Consider the following 9,512-nt stretch of genomic DNA (forward strand, 5'->3'; position numbering starts at 1 on the left):
CTTGGCACCTAAGCAAAACTGTATCACTCGACACCTACTATTACTCGACACTTGTTAACACTCGGCACTTGTTAATCACTCGGCACTTGTTAACACTTGACACTTGTTAACACTCGACACTTGTTATAGCTCGACACTTCATATTACTCGGCACCTACTCTTTGTTCGGTATTGTTTAGTGAAAAAATGGTTAAGTGTATTGACACTCAGTTGTCAAAATTATTCTTTAAACTAACATTTATTATAAATTAGTGAACTTTGAATGAAAAGAAACAAGATTTTATGTTATTTCATTATATTTTTGTGGATACATGATCCATCTCTCATGCTTCAATCCAAGGGATTGACTAAAATTCTTGATAGAGGTTATGGTTTTGTTGATTCTACAGGTGGATTTGATAAGAAGGTTAAGTTGAAATCATTGTGTTGAGATGTTGTAAGGAAATATTTCATAGACCGAAATCTATTTCATAAGTTTGTGTTACTTTATTGTATGTATTGTGACTTAAATGCCCAATAGATTAGACAGTGATCTTAGATAATAGATTTTGCATTTTATTGTTGTTTCATTCATGGTGGGTTGAAAGATTGTATAAGTAGTTGTCTTTCCTCTTTCCTTACTATACAAGTGTAGAAGAATCAAGGTCAAACCTACTTTTTTAGGAGTAATCCTTGGTATACCTTCTTGAGATTTGTAGAGATCAAAGAGTAGGATAAAGTGTCGCCTTGTTAGTTGGTCTAGATCCTAATCATATGCATTGATCATGGGATTTAGTTAGTCCTTATATGTATTTTTTTAGCTTCTTGGTAGTTTAAATTCAATCAAATCAAGAGCGAACATGTATCTTCACTACTAATCACGTACTAACAATATCCCACTTTGGTATTGATGCCAATACTTAGTGACAATGCCAAACCAAGACTTACTCGAAAGATTTATTTACACAAAACTCCTCTTTTATAGCATACTATATGATTCCTCATATTTTCACTTCTACTACTCTCCCTTTGACATCAATGGAAAAGGTAAGAATAACAACTACTATGTATAGGTCAAAATTGCCCAACCAAAACATATTGAATGCCATACAAATGTTAGTACATCTAAAAAATTCACCTTAAGGGTTGCAAAATTTGTATCCCAAGATTTATTCAAGTTATTTTCTATGTGAATGTCTACACGTGCATATCATACTATCTTAGCTTCTTGTAAATCTATAGGTCTAAACATTTCATAGGATTAATTAGAGGACTCCAATAGATCTAGCTCTTTTTGCAATATCTCTAGCTTAAGTGTTAGTAATTTTCACAAAATGGAAAACCTTTGAATGACTCTATCTCTTTCTTGTTGCAAAATACTTATGTTATCCATTATTTTACTTACACCATTATCAAAATCTATTACTATTTTCTTAGACTTCACAAAAAAAGTTATGCAATCTTTTCTAAGTTGTTTTTATCCTCCTTAATACATTTAACTTTATCATGTACATGCTTGGCTTATTTTACACAAATAATGCACAACTCCTTTCCTTCATCTATACAAGCATTGATGTCCTTTATATTCTCATAAATTGACTTAACATCATTGGCTATTGAGGCACATACCTGTCTAAACCTCTCTGCAATATAATATTTCTCTACTTTGGCTTTAGTTGATTTCTCTAATGAAGAAAAGTGTGCATAAATATCAGTAGGTACCATATCTTAATTGTCTACAACATCCTTACCTTGGAATGTTAACTAAATAGGAAATACTTTTTTCAACATATCCATAGCTCTATTGAGAACTTATGCTTTATTTTTTATCTCCTCTCCTTTTTCTTAGCAAAGGTCATCATTGATATCTTCATTAATGCATCTTCATCATATGATTCCAAGCCATCATCCTTGTTCATACTGGCAATGACTTTGGTTAAGTCAATTTCCAATAATGTCACCATCCCATTTGAAGTAGGGGTCTATTATACATTTAACATTTCTTATTTCCACCTCTTGACCCACATCAATGTTATCCTTATCAAAAGGATCAACATGGACAGTTCTAACTTAAGGGAAATAGTTTTTTGATTGAGTAACACTCTTCTCAATAGGACCAATTGTTATTAAAGTATGTGCAGAATCATGGTGGAACAAACTACACCCTTAAGTGATAGTGTAAAATAAGCAAATCAAGTTTATGTCAACTTGACGTGTAGTTTGAACTAGCTATGAAGTTTATATTAAAAAGTTATAAGAATAGAATATGTAGGAAATTAAATGCAATTTCTAAACTAGTAGGTCTTAGCTAAAAATAATTTAATTTGATCAATCAAAAATTCATATTTAATACTATGTTATGAAAGTTTCATGACAAAATTAAGATGTAGGTGTATGTTTGACCACCTTAATCATAATGAAATAATAATATTTTTTATAAGGTTCTAGATATCAAAAGTAGACTCATAACTAGATGTGACACATATTTTTTGGTATTTTTATTCCAAGTAAATAATTAATTATGAATTTTTTGCTACAACATTATCATGAAAAAAGGCTTGTGCTTGACCACCTTAAATAATTCAAAACATTACCAAATTTAATATCTCTTTTTCTTTTTTTTCACTTGTATTAGGAAAAACATAGAATGTGACACATCTTTCAGATTTCAAAAATATTTTATGATTTTAAAGTTATAGCTATTTTTCAATCAGTAAGTAAATCAACATCTTATAGGTATCTTTATTTAAATATAGGTAATAAATACTTATCGAACAAAAATGTTGACAAAAACTATATCGTGACAAAGATGAGAATGTCCTCTACAAACCCTTTTCATTTTAGTGAATGTTGTCATATTAAAAGTCATCAGATACCTTGTTAAAGTCTGGAACACCCCTTATTTTTGCAAATTCACATTTTTTTAGTTGACCAAGGAGGCTTGGTGATTACCAAGCCTAATCGGATACCCGATAGTCTTTTTTATAAATATGTTAAAGAATTGCATGGAAAATGGAGGATTCAAATTAAAAGTTGAGGAGGGATTCTGATTATCTCCTCCATTATTTATGTGACTTCCAAGTTGATTGTTATGAATGAGCTCTCAGTCAAACAATAATATGTAGTCTTTTTAATTACAAATTTTTGTATTTGATATATAGTTTATAAGATATATTATTATAATATCATATATTATATTATATTATATTATATTATATTTTACTATATTATATAATATTATATGATATAGTATATAGGAAATTAATTCTAATGGGTCGAAAGGGGTCATAGAGTACCCTATGACCCCTTTCGATCCATTCAACAATAACATATGTCCCTAGGGGTCCTAGGACCCCTAGGAACAACTTATATTAATTCTAATGGGTTGAAAGGGTCATAAGTTATCCTATGACCCCTTTCAACCCATATTAACAAATGAAATAGGTCCCTAGGGGTCCTAGGACCCCTAGGGACATATGTTGTCATGAAATGTGTCAAAAGTGATCATAGGTTATCACATGACCCCTTTCCACCCATATGAACAATTATAATATGTCCCTAGGGGTTGAAGGACTCATTGGGACATGGTTGTCATGAAATGTTTTGAGAGGGGTCATAGGTTATCGTATGAACCCTTTCAACCTATATAAACAATTAAAATAGCACATTTGTTGTCATGAAATGTGTCAAAAGAGGTCATAGGTTATCTTGTGACCCCTTTTGACCCATTTTAACAATTATAATATTTCCCTAGGTGTCTTAGGGCCTTCAAGGACATATGTTGTCATGAAATTTGTCAAAAGGGGTCATAAGTTATCTTATAACCCCTTTCAATCCATATGAAAAATAAATAGGTCCCTAGGGATCCTAGGGACATATGTTTTAATGAAATGTGTCGAAAGGGGTCATAGATTATCCTATGACCCCTTTTCACCCATGAACTATAATATGTTCCTAGTGTTAGGATAAACCACAGACAGAAATAAAAACTACATGCAAATATAACCAATAACAGAAAATAATAGAACACACATAAATGAACACAAGGCACCAAGATTTAACGTGGTTCACCCAATCCCTGGGCTACGTCCACCAAACAGCAAGTCTGATCTTATTACAATCCAGTGATTACAACCTGATTACAATCCGTAATCCCTTACAGCTCCATACCACCACAAGAACCAATTTCGCATCACCACATTATGAAAAATACCCAACCCTAAGCCCTTTTATACAAGTATTAAACTGCTTTAGGGTTATAACATGTCAGCCATAATATGTCGGCTACCATGTCGGCTACTTCCAATTTTTTTTTTTTTGGGGGCGACACCCCGAACCCCACTATTTATGAAGTATGTACAGTACTTTCTTGATTAGTCACCACAATCTAACAATGTCCCACTTGGGGACTGATCAGGCTCCACACTAAACAACAATCTCCCACTTGGAGACTGATCCTGTAGCAATACCACTACCACATGAGGTTCCCACTGGATCAAACCATCCTGGACTCTACTATTCTTTTATTCATGTTCAGTCTAAAAGACCAACCGAAGCTGAAAAGGAGTTCAACTTCTCCCTTGTTACAACCTTTGTCAACATATCTGCTAGATTGTCATTGGTATGTATCTTCTCCAGCTTTAACTATCCATCCTCCAAAACTGACCGAATGAAATGGTACCGCAACTGTATGTGTTTGGTCTTAGAATGCAGAGCTAAATTCTTAGCAAGATGAATGACACTCTGACTATCTGTGAACAAATAATTATCCTTCTGAGGATGTCCCAATTCTTTCAAGAAGAACTGAAGCCATATCATCTCTTTGGCTGCCTTTGTAGCAGCAACATACTCTGCCTCTGTAGTGGAGAGAGCATTAATCTTCTGTAACCTAGAAACCCAGCTCACGACTGCCCCACCAACAGTAAAGACATAACCTGTAGTACTCCGCTTGGTATCAATATCCCCAGCCAAATCTGAGTCAACATAGCCCTGTAAATCAGTAGTAGAGCCCCCAAAGTGTAAACACTTATTAGATGTTCCTCTCAAATATCTGAGAATCCACTTGACAACATTCCAATGCTCAAATCCTGGATGACTCATATACCTGCTAACGACTCCCACTGCATGTGCAATATCTGGCCTAGTGCATACCATAGCATACATCAAAATTCCTACAGCTGAAGTATAGGGTACCTTGGACATCTTATCCTCCTCTTCCTATGTCTTGGGACACATCTCCTTAGTCAATTTCAAATGACCAGGTAAAGGTGTGCTGACAGCTTTAGCATTCTCCATAGAGAAACGTTGCAACACCTTCTCAACATAATCAGCTTGAGATAGCGTCAATGTTCTGTTCTTCCTATCTCTGCAAATCTTCATACCAAGGATTTGTTTTGCTGCCCCCAAATCCTTCATAGCAAATGCATATGCTAATTGGCGTTTCAGCCCCTTAATATGATCCATGTTAGACCCAGCTATAAGCATATCATCAACATATAAACATAAAATAATGTAGCTATCATCATCCGACCTCTTAAAATAAACACAATAATCTGAATGACACCTATTATATCCATGCTCATGCATAAAACTGTCAAATTTCAGATACCATTGTCGAGGTGCTTGTTTCAAGCCATATAAACTTTTCTTCAATTTGCACACAAAGTTCTCCTTACCTTTGACCTCAAAACCCTGTGGCTGAGCCATATATATTTCTTCATCCAAATCACCATGAAGAAAGGCTGTTTTAACATCCATCTGCTCTAAATGCAAATCTTCAGTAGCCACAAGACTTAAAACAGTACGAATAGAAGTCATTTTAACAACAGGAGAAAATATCTCATCAAAATCAATTCCCTTTTTCTGTGCAAATCCTTTTACAACTAACCTGGCCTTAAATATTTTTTTACCTCCTTCCTCTTCTTTCAACCTGTTAACCCATTTATTCTGTAAAGCCTTTTACTTATAGGCAACTTGCACAAATCCCATGTCTTATTTTTCAGCAAAGAGTCCATTTCATCTTTCATTGTAGACTCCCACTAAATCTTAGTATCCACTTGCACAGCTTCATCATAACTTTCAGGTTCACCAGCATCAGTAAGTAAAATAGAATACAAAGAGGGAGAAAACCTTTGTGGAGGTCTAATTTGCCTTGTTGACCGTCTAACATTCACTGGTGTGTGTGGTATTTGTTGTTGCAGTTGTTGCACATCATGAGGAATGACTGGAACATCAACTTTTGGAGTATCATCCAACACTACATAATCATCTTCTTTCTTCTCATGTTGCTACAACAGATCTTTGTACAACACTTTCTCATTGAATATGACATCTCGACTTTTAATAATTTTAAGATTTTCAAAATCCCAAAGCCTATAACCAAATTCATTAATGCCATATCCAACAAAGACACATTTTTTTGATTTAGCTTCTAGCTTGGTTCTATTTTCAGAGTCTATATGAGCAAAAGCTTCACAATCAAAGGTCTTGAGAAAAGAATAACTCACCTTCTTACCAGTCCATGCTTCCTCTAGAATACCACAGCCCAAAGGAGTAGAGGGACCTCTATTTATCAAATATACTGCAGTATTGACAGCCTCCACCCACATATGTAAGGGCAACCCAGCATGCAACCTCATGCTCCTTGCGCGCTCCATTATAGTCCTGTTCATGCGTTCAACCACTCCATTTTCCTATGGAGTCCTTGGAACAATTTTTTGTCTACAAATACCATTAGTGGAGCAATAATCTTCAAATTCATGACTGCAATACTCACCACCATTTTCAGATCTGAGACATTTTAATTTCTTACCAGTCTCATTTTCAACCAAGCATTTCCATTTCTTAAAAGTTTGAAATACATCAGATTTCTGTCTAAGGAAATAAACCCATAATTTTCTAGTTGCATCATCAATAAATGCAACATAATAATGAGAGCCACCAAGGGAAGATACCTGAGCTGGTCCCCATACATCTGTATGCACAAGCTCTAATTTCTCCTTTTTGTTTTCCTTCGCAGTCTTTACAAAACTCACTCTCTTTTGTTTTCCATACACACAACTTTCATAAAAATCCATATTCACACATTTCAGACCTGGTAAAACTTTCTTTGAATGAAGTACTTTCATACCTTTCTCACTCATGTGCCCAAGTCTATTGTGCCACAACGCTGTATCAGAATCTATAGCAACTACTTGTTCTCCCTGCTCAACTGCAGTAATTGTTCCTGAATACTCATTTTTCTCTGAAACAATCAAAGTAGAAGGAACAATATGACCTGTACAAAGATATAAGGTGCCTACTTTCACACCTTTTGCTACTACAAGGGAACCTTTTGAAACCTTCCAATTTTTATCATTAAAAGTAACTACACAACCCTCATCACTGAGTTGCCCTACTGAAATTAAATTCCTACTTAGCTTTGGAACATGTCTTACCTCATGTAGTAGCCAATGATTCCCATTCTGCAACTTAATCTTAATTTTTCCCTTTCCAACAATCTGACAGGGTTCATTATCCCCCAAATAAACAAGCCCAAAATCCCCTTGGACATAATCAATGAAATAACCTCTATGAGGTGTAGCATGAAATGAAGCACCAGAATCTAAAACCCATGAATCATCAACACTCTCTAAAGACAGAAGCAAAGCATCCTCTTTGGATTTGTTACTTACCACATTTACCTCCTTGTCTCCATCTGATTTATCTCCTTCATTTCTCTTTTGATTCCAACAATCTTTCTTTTTGTGCTCTGGTTTCCCACAGTACCAGCAATCATTTGGTCCTCTTGATTGAGACCTCCTCCCCTTTGACTTTCCTCTTGATTTCCCACGATTTCCAGAGTTACTTCCTCTTTCAGTCGTTCTGCCCCTGCTTTGTGCATTTAAAGCACTTCCTGATATAGATCCACCTAAGGATTTTCTATGAGTTTCCTCACTTAAAATAACATCGATCACATCATCATATTTTAGGTTACTAGATCTAGGAACATAATTACTCATCGCCATTACCAAGCCATTCTAGCTTTCAGGCAAAGAACACAAAATCAAGAGAGCCCTAATTTCTTCATCAAAATTGATACCCACAGAAGATAATTGACTAGTAATAGTATTAAACTCATTTAAATGATCTGCAATAGATCCACCTTCTGCCATTTTCATATTAAATAAACGCTTCATGAGAAATACCTTGTTTGAAGCAGAGGGCTTTTCATACAGTGTTGCTAGGGTTTTCATCAAATCTTCAGTCGTCTTTGCTTTTGTAATATTAAATGCCACCGATGGTGCCAAGCATAACCAAATGCTTTCGAGTGCCTTTCTATCCAAAAGATCCCATTCAGCCTCTGACATAGTTCCCTGATTCTTGGCTATGCCTTCCAATGGCTTCCATAAATCCTTCTGATATAAATAGTCTTCCATTTGCATCTTCCATAACTGGAAGTTCTACCCATTAAACATGTCAACCCTTAACTTACCCTCATCTGCCATTGCTCCCACTCAACTGTGAGACTCCCACTTAACCGTGAGACTTTCCTGCAGAGGATAACTGAAAGACAACCTTGCTCTGATACCACTTGTTAGGATAAACCACAGATAGAAATAAAAACTACATGCAAATATAACCAATAACAGAAAATAATAGAACACATAGAAATGAACACAAGGCACCAAGATTTAACGTGGTTCACCCAATCCCTAGGCTACATCCACCAAACAACAAGTCTGATCTTATTACAATCCAGTGATTACAACCTGATTACAATCCGTAATCCCTTACAGCTCAATACTGCCGCAAGAACCAATTTCGCATCACCACATTATGAAAAATACCCAACCCTAAGCCCTTTTATACAAGTATTAAACCACTTTAGGGTTATAACATGTTGGCCATAATATGTCGGCTACCATGTCGGCTACTTCCAAATTTTTTTTTTTTCGGGGCAACGCCCCGAACCCCACTATTTATGAAGTATGTACAGTACTTTCCTGATCAATCACCACAATCTAACACCTAGGTATCATAGACACCCAAGGATATATGTTCCCAGATTGATCAAGATGAATTCTTGCTCTTGTTCTTGAACTTAATGTGTTCCTAGATTGATCACACATTAGTCAAATGGAGCAAATGTAATCACCAAAAAGTGGTCATAAATGTAACTTAAGACATCCATTTTTTTTCCATAAAAGTAGAAAACATCCATGAAGAGGTTGAAAAGAGAGCCTACAATGATATCCATGATGATGATTTTTTCATAGGAGCCTTTATGCTCCATGAACTAGCCATAAACTTCATTGATCTCCCACCAATCCATCCTAAACTCATATATTGGGGTCAACCAAGCATACTACACATCGATTAATTCCCTAGCGTGGAAGCATTCCTAAGATAAATGGGAGTAGAATAACCACACAAACAAGAGAAACCACCATCCACATATGTACTCAAGCTGAACCCAAAGGGATACTTTAGGGAGGAAGAAATTTCTAGTCACAAAAATGAAAAAGAAAACAAGCATAAAAATAAGAAAAAAA

Source organism: Cupressus sempervirens, chromosome 11 (assembly GCF_028749045.1).
Source record: "Cupressus sempervirens isolate cs-2001-9-10 chromosome 11, ASM2874904v1, whole genome shotgun sequence".
Classification (NCBI taxonomy): domain Eukaryota; kingdom Viridiplantae; phylum Streptophyta; class Pinopsida; order Cupressales; family Cupressaceae; genus Cupressus; species Cupressus sempervirens.